This window comes from Chiloscyllium plagiosum, chromosome 8, assembly GCF_004010195.1.
Source record: "Chiloscyllium plagiosum isolate BGI_BamShark_2017 chromosome 8, ASM401019v2, whole genome shotgun sequence".
NCBI classification, from domain to species: domain Eukaryota; kingdom Metazoa; phylum Chordata; class Chondrichthyes; order Orectolobiformes; family Hemiscylliidae; genus Chiloscyllium; species Chiloscyllium plagiosum.
In genome coordinates, this window is record NC_057717.1 from 40,821,988 (window position 1) to 40,834,638 (window position 12,651).

A 12,651-nucleotide genomic window follows, 5' to 3' on the forward strand; every position below is an offset into this window, starting at 1 on the left:
AAGAATAACTAACGAGACAATTCAGCCCCTTAAAGATCAACATGGCTTTATATGCATGGAAACACAGGAGATGGCTGAGAAACTAAGGAAATGTTTTGCATCAGGAGCATGGAAGCTAAGGAACTTGGGAAATAAATAATGAGATCTTTAAAAAGAGTTCATCGTACAGAAGTGGAGGTGTTGGAGGTCTTAAAGCAGAAGAATGGAAATAATTCCCGGAGACCTGATCAGGTATTTCCCAAAACTTTGTGGGAAGGTAGGGAAGAGATTCCTGGACCACTTGCTGAGATTTTTGTATCGTTGATAATCATAGGTGAGATGCCAAAAGCCTGTAGACTGACTAATGTGACAGCATTCTTGAAGAAAGTTGTATGGAAAAGCCAGGGAATCATAATTTGATTAGCCTTTCACTCCATAGTTGCTGCCAGATCTTCTGAGCATTTCCAGCAATTTCTGTTTTTGTTTCTGATACACAACATCCACAGTTCTTTCAGTTTTTATTTACTAGTCGGAGAGCATTACTTTTTGTATTGGAGACCTGTTAGAACATAACAGCATCCAAACATAAGAAATGCAATCAGGGGTAGGCCATTTGACCCATGAGTCTACTCTGTCTTTCAATAACATAATGGAACATCTTTCAACGAACTGGGCTCCACTTACTCACCTGCTCACTCTAACCCTTCATTCCTTTACTGTTCAAAAATCTATTTTCACCTTTAAAACATTCAACAAGTTAACCTCATTTGCTTCACTACGTAGGGAATTCCACATATTCACAACCCTTTGGACGAAGACGTTCATCCTCAACTCAGTCCAAAATCTGCAACCCTTATATTGAGGCTATGCCATGTAGTTCTAATTTCACCCACCAGTGGAAACAGCCTCCCTGCTTCTGTCTTATCTATCCCATTTATAATTTTCCAATCCCCCTCCACCATTCTTCTAAATTCAATGAGTATAATCCCAGTCTGCTCTATCTTTCCTCATAAACCAACCGTCTCCTTTCCAGAATCAACATGGTCAACTTCCTCAGCAAACCTCACCCCCAGTGCCATCTCATGTAAGGAGACGAAAAGTGTACAGTGTACTTCAGGCGAGGGCACACCAGCGCCCTATACAGCTGCAGCAGAAAGTCCGAATTTTAAACTCTATCCACTGCCAATGAAGGACATCATTCTATTTGCCTTCCTAATTAGCTACTGTACTTGCAAACCATACTTTTGCGTTTCATGCACAAGAACACTCAGATCCCCCTGCACAGCAGCATTCTGTAATTTTTCACCATTTAATAATAATCCACTTTGCTGTTATTCCTACCAAAATGGATGACCTCATGTTTACTAACATCGTACTCCATCAGCCAGACCTTTGCCCACTCACTTAACCTGTATATATCCTTCTGCACATTTTGCTCTATCACTCATTTAAGTGTCTTCTGTGAACTACTACACTTCTGTGAACAACACACTACACTTGGTCTCTAACTCTAAACAATTTACCTGAATTGTAAACAATTGCAGTCCCAAGAATAGCACACAATTGCAGTCTCAACACTGATCCCTGAGACACACCACTAGCCACTGATTGCCAACCAGAAAAAACACCCATTTATCCCACGTTTTGCATTCTTTTAGTTAACCAATCTTCTGTCCATGCTAATACATTGCCCGTAACACTGTGTATCTTTATCTTATGCAGCAGCCTTTTGTGCAGCATCTTGCTGAATGCCGTTTGGAAATCCAGATATACCTTCCCCATTGTTTACTACTCTCATTATGACCTCAAAGAATTCCAATAAATCATTAAACATGACCTGCATTTCATGAACCCATGCTTCATTAAATAAATGTAAGATGTTGCATTTTTGTAAGGCAAACCAGGGCAGGACTTATACAATTAATGGCTGGGCCTTGGGAGTGTTGCAGGTATTTCAGCAGATACTGTGTAAACGGAATTCTCCCATAAATCAGCAATGACATGAACATTTGTTTTTTTTTTATGATTTGGAGGTGCCGGTGTTGGACTGGGGTGTATAAAGTTAAAAGTCACACAACACCAGGTTATAGTCCAACAGTTTTAATTGGAAGCACACGAGCTTTCGGAACGACGCTCCAGGACTATAACCTGGTGTTGTGTGATTTATTTTTGTGGTGTTTGAAGCCAATTAAAATTGAACAATATGGTGGTTCAAGTTCCTTTCATTTCTTTGAACTAGTATCAAGGGACACTGTGGACCTGGGGTGGCAGATGGATCTTTCACAGCAGAATGTGAGGGAACAGTCACCATTGGAAATCCAGATAGACTGGAACTTGTTTCACTGGAGGGTGAGAGTTCGGGGGGGTGGCCTCATATACGTTTACAAAGCCATGAGTGGAAAGGTGAATGGCTCTAATTGACATGATTCATACTGGAAATGTACGAAGCTTTCGTTTCAAAAATATCACATATCACGAAACTCTACCTGACACTCCGGCGAGCGATGTGGAAATTAATGGTCTAAGTAATGGTGCCAGACGATGCCTGGGACAACATCACTTTATTCAATTAAAGTCAACAATATACATTAACAAAGGGAAAGGCACAAACTGTACTTTTACCCAGATCAGCCAGTTTCATCTGCAGTCAGACACAACTTAAAATTCAGACCATTGCACAGAAGATAGATGAGCCCACACAACATTGGAAATGATTTTGTTTGATAACAGAATTCATCGTACACTTCCTCAGAGCAACTCATGTCAACAAACTTGCTTTTTCTTGTGTGGAGTAACACACAAAATGTTACTTTAATCTGATTGATGTGAACCATTTGCATTTCAGACGTTATTTGAAAACGTCCTTCACAACAGATACGCGAGTAAATTTTACAAATTATTGATCAAAGGGGACAATCTTTGAACTCAACGAAGATCCATAGAGATATTTTGTAAATGTTTGGAGTTGGGATTGTTTTCAATTTTTGACCCAGACATTGGCCTATTTTCCCTATGGAGGGTGATTTCAACAATAGGTAACCTGTTTATTACAATGAGAGGAGAAAAAATTTAAAATATAGATCAGAGACAGCGTTTTACACAGAGAATGGTTTGTGTTTGGGATGATTTGGTGGTGGATACTTGAAATCTTCAGAAGACATTTGGGTAAGTAAATGAATATCAAATGTTTGGAAACATATGGGCCAAGTACACACAGATGGGATTAGTTTATTAAGACTGGCATGGATTGGTTGGACTGATGGGTCTGTTTCCATGCTGTATCACTCCATGACTCTATGACTATTTATCAATTTTCTCAATATTAAACAGTGCTGTAGTGATCCTTCAATGAGCTGTTGATGTTTAGGTTGTGTCTGAGACTCTGCGAATATTTCCTTCAGTGAGGGGAGAGACTAGTTCTCCAAGTTACCCAACTGAAAAATATTTTTTTCTTCAGTATTGTTGCTGAGTAGATTTGTTTCTGCGGAGGCGGTGGTTATGGTTTGCAGTTGGCTTTCCACCAACTGGTCAACAATGAGACAAAATATCTTTGATCCATGCAGAAACTACAGCTGCTTCCAGTAAATGAAACTGGGAAAACTCAAGGACCTTTTCTGCAGTCAGCTCAATTGGCCGATTAAAGGGAAAATGAATCAGCCAAAGTAAATTTCCTACCAAACAAACTATATTTTCCCATTTACTCACAATAGAAACATTTCACTTGGCATTTCTTCTTTAAAAAGGAAAGTAACTGAATACAGCATTCACTGTAAGACTATCAGAAAACAGGACATTGAATGCAATGACGTTCTGGTTAGTTCAGCCTGTTTATTGAATATTTTTAAAGCTCCTGAATATGAAGTTCATGCATCCAAAATCCCACATCGCAGGAACATTTGTTAAATTAACAAACTTGAATTGATTCAAACTCATATAACTTGATACACCATTCTCTGATTCATGCATCTCATTAAAACCGAGTGGGCCCTTTATACATGATTAATAACTGGTAGAACATAGAACAATACAGCACAGAACAGGCCCTTCATCCCACGATGTTATGCCGAATATTTGTCCGAGCTGAAGCACCCATCCATGTAACTATCCAATTGCCGCTGAAAGGTCGCAAATGATTCTGACTCTGCCACTCCCACAGGCAGCGCATTCCATGCCCCACCACTCTCTGGGTAAAGAACCTACCCCTGAAATCCACCCATACCTTCCACTCTTCACCTTAAATTTATGCCCCCTTGTAACACTCTGTTGTACCCGGGGAAAAAGTTTCTGACTGTCTTCTCTATCTATTCCTCTAATCATCTTATAAACCTCTATCAAGTTACCCCTCATCATTCGCCGTTCCAATGAGAAAAGGCCTAGCACTCTCAACCTATCCTTGTACGACCTATTCTCCATTCCAGGCAACATCCTGGTAAATCTTCTCTGCACCCTCTCCAAAGCTTCTACATCTTTCCTAAAGTGAGGCGATCAGAACTGCACACAATACTCCAAATGTGGCCTTACCAAGGTCCTGTACAGCTATAACATCACTTCACGACTCTTGAATTCAATCCCTCTGTTAATGAACGCTCATACACCATAGGCCTTCTTACAAGCTCTATCCACCTGAGTGGCAACTTTCAAAGATCCACGACTACAGACCCCAAGATCCCTCTGCTCCTCCAGCTTACTAAGAACCCTACCGTTAACCCTGTATTCCGCAATCTTATTTGTCCTTCCAAAGTGGACAACCTCACACTTGACAGGGTTGAACTCCATCTGCCACTCCTCAGCCCAGGTCTGCATCATATCTAAGTCCCTTTGCAGCTGACAACAGCATCCTCACTATCCACAACTCCACCAATCTTCGTATCATCTGCAAATTTACTGACTCACTCTTCGACTTCCTCTTCCAAGTCATTAATAAAAATTACAAACAGCAGAGAACCCAGAACTAATCCCTGTGGAACTCCACGTGTAACTGGGCTCCAGGCTGAATATTTACCATCTACCACCACTCTCTGACTTCAGCCGGTTAGACAGTTGTCTATCTAACTGGCCAAATTTCCCTCTATGACATGCCTCCTGACTTTCCACATAAACCTACCATGGGGAACCTTATCAAATCCCTCACTAAAATCCATGTACACGATATCCACTGATCTACCCTCATCCACATGCTTACTCACCTCCTCAAATAATTCAATAAGACTTGTAAGGCAAGACCTACCCTTCACAAATCTGTGCTGGCTGTCCCTAATCAAGCAGTGTCTTTCCAGATACTCATAAATCCTATCTCTCACTATCCTTTCCATTGCCTACAAGCGAAGTAAGACTAACTGGCCTGTAATTCCCGGGGTTATCCCTATTCCCTTTTTTGAACAGGGGCACAACATTCGCCACTCTCTCGTCCCCTGGTACCACCCCCGTCAACAGTGAAGATGAATAGATCATTGCCAACAGTACTGCAATTTCCTCTCTTGCTTCCCACATAATCCGAGGATATATCCTATCAGGCCCGGGGGACTTGTCTATCCTCAGGTTTTTCAAAATGCCCAACACATCTTCCTTCCGACCATGTATCTCTTCTAGCTTACTAGTCCGTTTCGCACTCTCCTCTTAAACAATACGGTCCCTCTCGATCGTAAATACTGAAGAAAAGTTTCATTCAAGACCTCTCCTATCTCTTCCGACTCAATACACAGTCTCCCACTACTGTCCTTGATCGGACCTACCCTCGTTCTCGTCATTCTCATGTTTTTCACATACGCATAAACGGCCTTGGGGTTATCCTTGATCCTACCCGCCAAAGATTTTTCATGCCTGCTCTTAGCTCACCTCATCCTTTTCTTCAGCTCCCTTCTGGCTATCCTATGTCCCTCCAACGTTCTGTCTGAACCTTGTTTCCTCAACCTTACGGAAGCCTCCTTCTTCCTCTTTACAAGACATTCAACCTCCCTCGTCAACCAAGGTTCCCTCACACGACCATCTCTTTCCTGCCTGACAGGTACATACATATCAAGGACTCGTCGTATCTGTTTCTTGAAAAAGTTCCACATTTCCACGACATCCTTCCATGACGGCCTCTGCTCCCAACTTATGCTCCTCAGATCCTGTCTTACAGCATCGTATTTACTCTTCCCCCAGTTGTAGAACCTACCCTGTTGCATGCACCTATCTCTCTCCATAACCAAGGTGAAAGTCACAGAATTGTGATCACCATCATCAAAATGTTCACCCACTAACAAGCCCATCACTTGTCCCGGTTCGTTACCAAGTACCAAACCCAATATGGCCTCCGCTCTGGTCGGGCAATCTACATACTGAGTTAGAAAAGCTTCCTGGACACACGGCACAAACACCGCTTCATCCAATCTACTTGATCTAAAGAGCTTCCAATCAATATTTGGGAGTTGAAATCGCCCATGACTACGACCCCGTGGCTTCTGCACCTTTCCAAAATCTGTTTCCCAATCTGTTTCTCCACATCTCTGCTGGTATTGGGGTGGCCATTGTAAACACCCAACAAGGTGACTGCTCCTTCCTATTTCTGACGTCAGCCCATACTACCTCCAAAGGCAGATCCCCTCAAACTGCCTTTCTACAGCTATTATAGAATTTCTAATTAGCAACGCCACACCCCCTCCTTTTTTACCACCCTCCCTAATCTTACTGAAACATCTGTAACCAGGAACCGCCAACAACCATTCCTGTCCCTCTTCTATCCACCTTTCCGTGATGGCCACAACATCGTAGTCCCAGGTACCGATCCACGCCTTAAGTTCACCCACCTTATTTCTTATACTCCTTCTGGGGTAGTGTAACAGCGATGTTTTGCTGATTTGTATGAGTTAACTGCCCTATCAGAGCTATCGATGAACAGAGAAATGTATTCTTTATGATCTACATCCGTGGTAATGATTATTGTAATACTCTCTAATTTAACCAACACTCCTGATATACCCAGACAGTTACCTGCAATGGTTTAGATGTTGAGGACTTTTTAAAAAAACGTATAGACTATCATGTTTTAGTTCATCAGATGCTCTTTCATAAGTTTACCTAGGTGTTATATATCACTGCCAACTCACTTTTTGTTTCTCAGGCACACAGTTTTCCTTTACTATGCATTTTAGGGTCGGAGCAATTTGAAAGAAAAGATGCAGGAAGAGATAATCTGCAATGTAAGGAGATGATTCTAATCTCCGGGTCAAACTGTTTAGTGACATACACTCACGTACTGAACATACTTTAGACATGCTCCATATTAGTTTGCCTAAATTGAATTTAGAAACGCAGATTAGAAATGAAATGTTATTTTGTTATGTGAGAGAGACTTTGAGTGTCAGCAAAAATAAAGTCACTCATTTTGTTGGCTAATAATATTATTGAAGTTCTTTTTAGTTTTATCTGCTTGTGGTTGAATGTAGGATTAACGGGAGTTAACTTCTAATTGAATATTCTAAATATAATCACTTTGGACATGCTCTGTATTCAATTGAATTTTGAAACGTTTCGTATGAATTACATGTTATTTGTAATGCGACAGGGACTTGCAGTGTCCAGGGAAGAAAAGCTTAATTGGTTTATTAGGTGGTAATATGTTTGAACTTTGATTATAGTTTTATCTGCTTGTGAATGAATTAAGAAATAAAGGGAGATAACTTCCAATTGAATTTGTTTTATTTATTTTAAAACAAAATGCTTGCAACCATCCTCTGAAACAGACCTGAAACTACTCAAATTTACTTCCAACGAAGCTATTCAGCAAAACAAATATCCCAAAGATGTGCATATGTCCATGTTTAAGCGTAACATCGTGTAAATACATGAGCCCATGTATTCGGGCTTTGCAGGTTGATACGATGATCCAGTCTCAGCCTCCAGCAGGACACCAACAGGCGGAAGCTGGAAGCCTGACCCTTCCGATAGTCATACAAATCCTGGCCACTGGATTGTCATTCACCACTCCTGCATCGGCTTTGGTTAGAAAGATATTGACAGAACCGTTTCCCACAAGTTATCAGAATGATCGTGTCGACATTTTTTCTCAGTTTGTTACGGACTTTCTTATCATGTGAGAGTTTTTTGTTCAAGTCTCTCTTTGTTAATGTCTCAACGTTAGTCTACCCCAGGATTACAAAAGAATAAGCCATAATTTTGTCTGCATTAATACTCATGGTTTATTTGTTTTCTTTTTTAAAGGTGTCCAGTCGGAGATTGTTTTGACTCAGCCAGAGGCAGAGACTTTCCATCCAGCAGGCAGCCTTAGACTGACCTGTAAAACCAGCGGCTTCGATCGTAGCAGCAGCTACATGAGCTGGGTGCGACACGGCTCCGGCCAGGTTCTGGAGTGGCTGGTGAGCAACTATCGTTCAGCCAGCAAGAATTATGCACCAGCGATTAAGGGGCGATTTACTGCGTCCAAAGACACGACAAACAGCATTTTCGGTTTGGACATGGGGAGCCTGAAGATCGAAGACACCGCTATCGATTACTGTGCAGGAAAGTGAATCAAAGTGTTATGCATAGTGACATCCGCATACAAAAACCACTGACAAGGTTTTATCTCAAGTTGGTGATTGTTGTCCATGGCAGGAACGAGAAATAATGTGAGATGCAATTTAAATGCAATCCAGTAGTGCTAGTTTGTACAAATGTATAATTATTTCTACCTCCATCGTGCTGATTGCCAAATGAAATGCAGACCGAACCTGTGAAAGCAATCCAAGCTTTCAAAATACAATGAATAGTAAAATCTGAAATAATGCACTGAATCATTTTAGAGGAGTCTGAATCACTGCTTTCCAGGCAGTGATGAAATTATCTGCATTTTACAGTTTACAGTCTGTCATAGTATTTGACACAATGTGTCTCACAGTGATATAACTGGAGTGGCACTGCAATTATGACCAATACAAAAAGCTATCAGCCTCCATTGTGTGAAACTAGTCAGTGATTAGTTCTATAAACCGTCTTAACTTGCAGTGCACAATTAGTTCTGTGGTGTTTTATGCTAGTATCACTATTTAATTTGTACAAATTGCGATAATTATTGATACACCAGTTGGGAATTTTGAGAATCATCTCGTGTTACTCTGTGAAGTTTAACACAATATATAAATTTATCAAGAATGATCAGAATTCACTAGCGAAATTATGCGATGAAGATTTAACGTGACTTTATTTTGCCTGTGTTTCTGAAAAATTAAAATAATGGTAGATTTTTGTTCTATGCAGAGCTAGTTATTATGTGACCCAGTACAGAGAACTTAACAGTGTGACGATCTTGGTTACTGGGGCCAAGGGACCGTGGTGACTGTGACTTCAGGTAAGACCCTAGAACTTTCTTTGTGACTTTTTAAAAACTTTCTATTCATGTAACTAATTTCTGACTGAAATGAAACGCAGATTCTTTGCTGAATTTGGTTTGGTTCGGATTGAGTTTTGTTCACACTGATTTTTGACTTTCAGTTAAGGCGCAACAAATAGTTAAAATGTTGATGATGGAGTCAGTTGCTCGGTGTATCTTTTATTGATCAGATGGGCATTCTGTATGGCTGGGTAACTTGAAACACCTAATGTCTCTTAATCAGTCAGGTGTAAATAATGTATAGTATCAGTGACACCCTGACTGTGAGTTTTATTATCAACAACAAATGTTAAGAATTTAAAGATGTTCGAAATATTGCCAAACATGATTAAAATATGCTAAAATATCATTATTCATTTCTTGAATATATTCCCGTATACATAATGTTCTTACCACGATTATATTTTCTCATTTATTTCGTTAATATTGTTGATGACAGGCAGGATAGAAACTGTCATAAAGTTTTTCTGCGGTGCTATATTTCATTCTGTTGATGAGATTCTGAGTTTGTTTTACTTGATTCTGTTGAACTGTGTTGATCGGATTCTGACTTTGTTTTTACTTGGTTTTGTTGAATTGCGTTGATTGGCTTTTGAAATTGTTTTATTTGATTATTGAATTGCTTGGATTCTGATTATGTTTCATTTAAAGCTGTTGAATTGAGTTGATTAGATTCTTATTCAGTTTGTGGAATTGATCTGCGTTTTCATGCTTTCTGTAATCGGTGTTTTCTTTCTGGTGAAGAGATTGACTCTCTGGATCACTTTTCATTACCAATATTTGTGAACTTCTTTGTTTTTCATAAATCATTTCTGCATATGTTAAACTCATATGACAGTTTTCTCTGCTTGATTGGAAACATTATATCCGTTTGTAACGGTCTGAATACCAACTTAAGGCAGAAACGCGGAAGTGTGAAAAATTTTTTAAAAAACGAGTTTTAATGCATTGACTTTTCAAAAAAAGGTCTCAGTTTTAATTGTAAACTAACTAAATTTTGTTTTGAGTAGCGGTTGTGACCTGTTATTTATATTCAGTTTAATCATTAGTTTGCTTGATTCTGAGCAGTTTTGTTAGACTTCAATTTGGGATTGTTTTTGTGAAGTTACATCATGTTCTTGGTTGTGTTGAAAATGTATGCAGAGCTAGTTCTGCTGCCAACACATAGTGTTGTGATTTGATGATCTTTGCTCTGTTGAGAAGGGACTGTGCTGGGGTAACATTTAATTTGTTATATTTGGGAAACAGTTTCTGGTTTCTACTTTGTTTTTGCACTGTTAACATGGTTCGTGACAGTGAACCGCTGCAGGTTCCTCATTCAATGCAATCAGAATGCGATTTGAAATTTCATAAAGCCTAATATTAATTGAAAGGCAAATCGCAAAGAATTTGGAAATGAAGGAAAACCAGATACCTTCGGGTGCAATCTTTACTTAGAAGTAATAATTAAGGATTAATCTAATCCACGCTTTACAATCCAAATTCAGAACTCAACTATCTAGTTAATTCACAAGGTCTGTCTTTAAAACAGTTTACAAGTCATAGAGAGATATAAATAGAATTTCAAAAGTATAATGTTCTATTAGTTCTTGCTCTTGAGCAAAAAAATGCCATGACTGTATTATAATTGATCAAGAAACACCTTTCCCTTCCACTGCATACTACATATAATTTCTCTGGCTGGAAAAGGTCATTGGCAAAGACCATTTGGAAATTCTGCTCGATTCGATGAAGAACAGATCAGTTTCACTGCTTTGATCGTTTTCACAAGGAACTTGAGTTAATTAATGTTATGTCCCTGATTAAACTGGATTCGCAGGATAAAAATAAAACATTAACTGAATTATTCAATCTGCACACTGTTTTAGGTAGAACATAGAAGATAGAACAATACAGCACAGAACAGGCCCTTCGGCCCACGATGCTGTGCCGAACATTTGTCCTAGCTTAAGCACCCATCCATGTACCTATCCAATTGCCGCTTAAAGGTCACCAAAGATTCTGAATCGACCACTCCCACAGGCAGCGCTTTCCATGCCCCCACCACTCTCTGGGTAAAGAACCAACCCCTGACATCTCCCCTATACCTTCCACCCTTCACCTTAAATTTATGTCCCCTTGTAACAATCTGTTGTACCCGGGGAAAACGTTTCTGACTGTCTACTCCATCAATTCCTCTGATCATTTTATAAACCTCTACCAAGTCACTCCTCATCCTTCGCCGTTCCAATGAGAAAAGGCCTAGCACTCTCAACCTATCCTCGTATGACCTCTTCTCCATTCCAGGCAACATCCTGGTAAATCTTCTCTGCACCCTCTCCAAAGCTTCCACATCTTTCCTCAAGTGAGGCGACCAGAACTGCACACAGTACTCCAAATGTGGCCTAACCAAAGTCCTGTACAGTTGCAACATCACTTCACGACTCTTGAATTCAATCCCTCTGCTAATGAACGATAATACTCCATAGGCCTTCTTACAAACTCTATCCACCTGAGTGGCAACCTCCAAAGATCTATGTACATAGACCCCAAGATCCCTCTGTTCCTCAACCTCACTAAGAACCCTACCATTAACCCTGAATTCCGCATTCTTATTTGTTCTTCCAAAATGGACAACCTCACACTTGGCAGGATTGAACTCCATCTGCCACTCCTCAGCCCAGCTCTGCATCATATCTAAGTCCCTCTGCAGCCGACAACAGCCCTCCTCACTGTCCACAACTCCACCTATCTTCGTATCATCTGCAAATTTACTGACCCACCCTTCGACTCCCTCATCTAAGTCATTAATAAAAATTACAAACAGCAGAGGACCCAGAACTGATCCCTGCGGAACTCCACTTGTAACTGGGCTCCAGGCTGAATATTTACCATCTACCACCACTCTCTGCCTTCGACCGGTTAGCCAGTTTTCTATCCAATTGGCCAAATCTCCCTCTATCCCATGCCTCCTGACCTTCCGCATAAGCCTACCATGGGGAACCTTATCAAATGCCTGACGAAAATCCATGTATACTGCTCTACCCTCATCCACATGCTTGGTCACCTCCTCGAAGAATTCAATAAGACTTGTAAGGCAAGACCTACCCTCCACAAATCCGTGCTGGCTGTCCCTAATCAAGCAGCGTCTTTCCAGAAACTCATAAATCCTATCCCTCAGTACCCTTTCCATTACTTTACCTACCACCAAAGTAAGACTAACTGGCCTGTAATTCCCGAGGTTATCCCTATTCCCTTTTTTGAACAGAGGCACAACATTCGCTACTCTCCAGTCCCCTGGTACCACCCCCGTTGACAATGAA

General features: G+C 40.4%; 1 pseudogene and 1 gene segment (V, D, J or C); both read left to right on the forward strand.

Moving 5' to 3' along the window:
* The window catches only part of LOC122552336, a 955,507-nt gene that overhangs the window by 100,020 nt on the left and 842,836 nt on the right, over positions 1-12,651 (forward strand).
* Positions 8,005-12,651, forward strand: part of LOC122552123 — a 25,342-nt pseudogene continuing 20,695 nt past the window's right edge.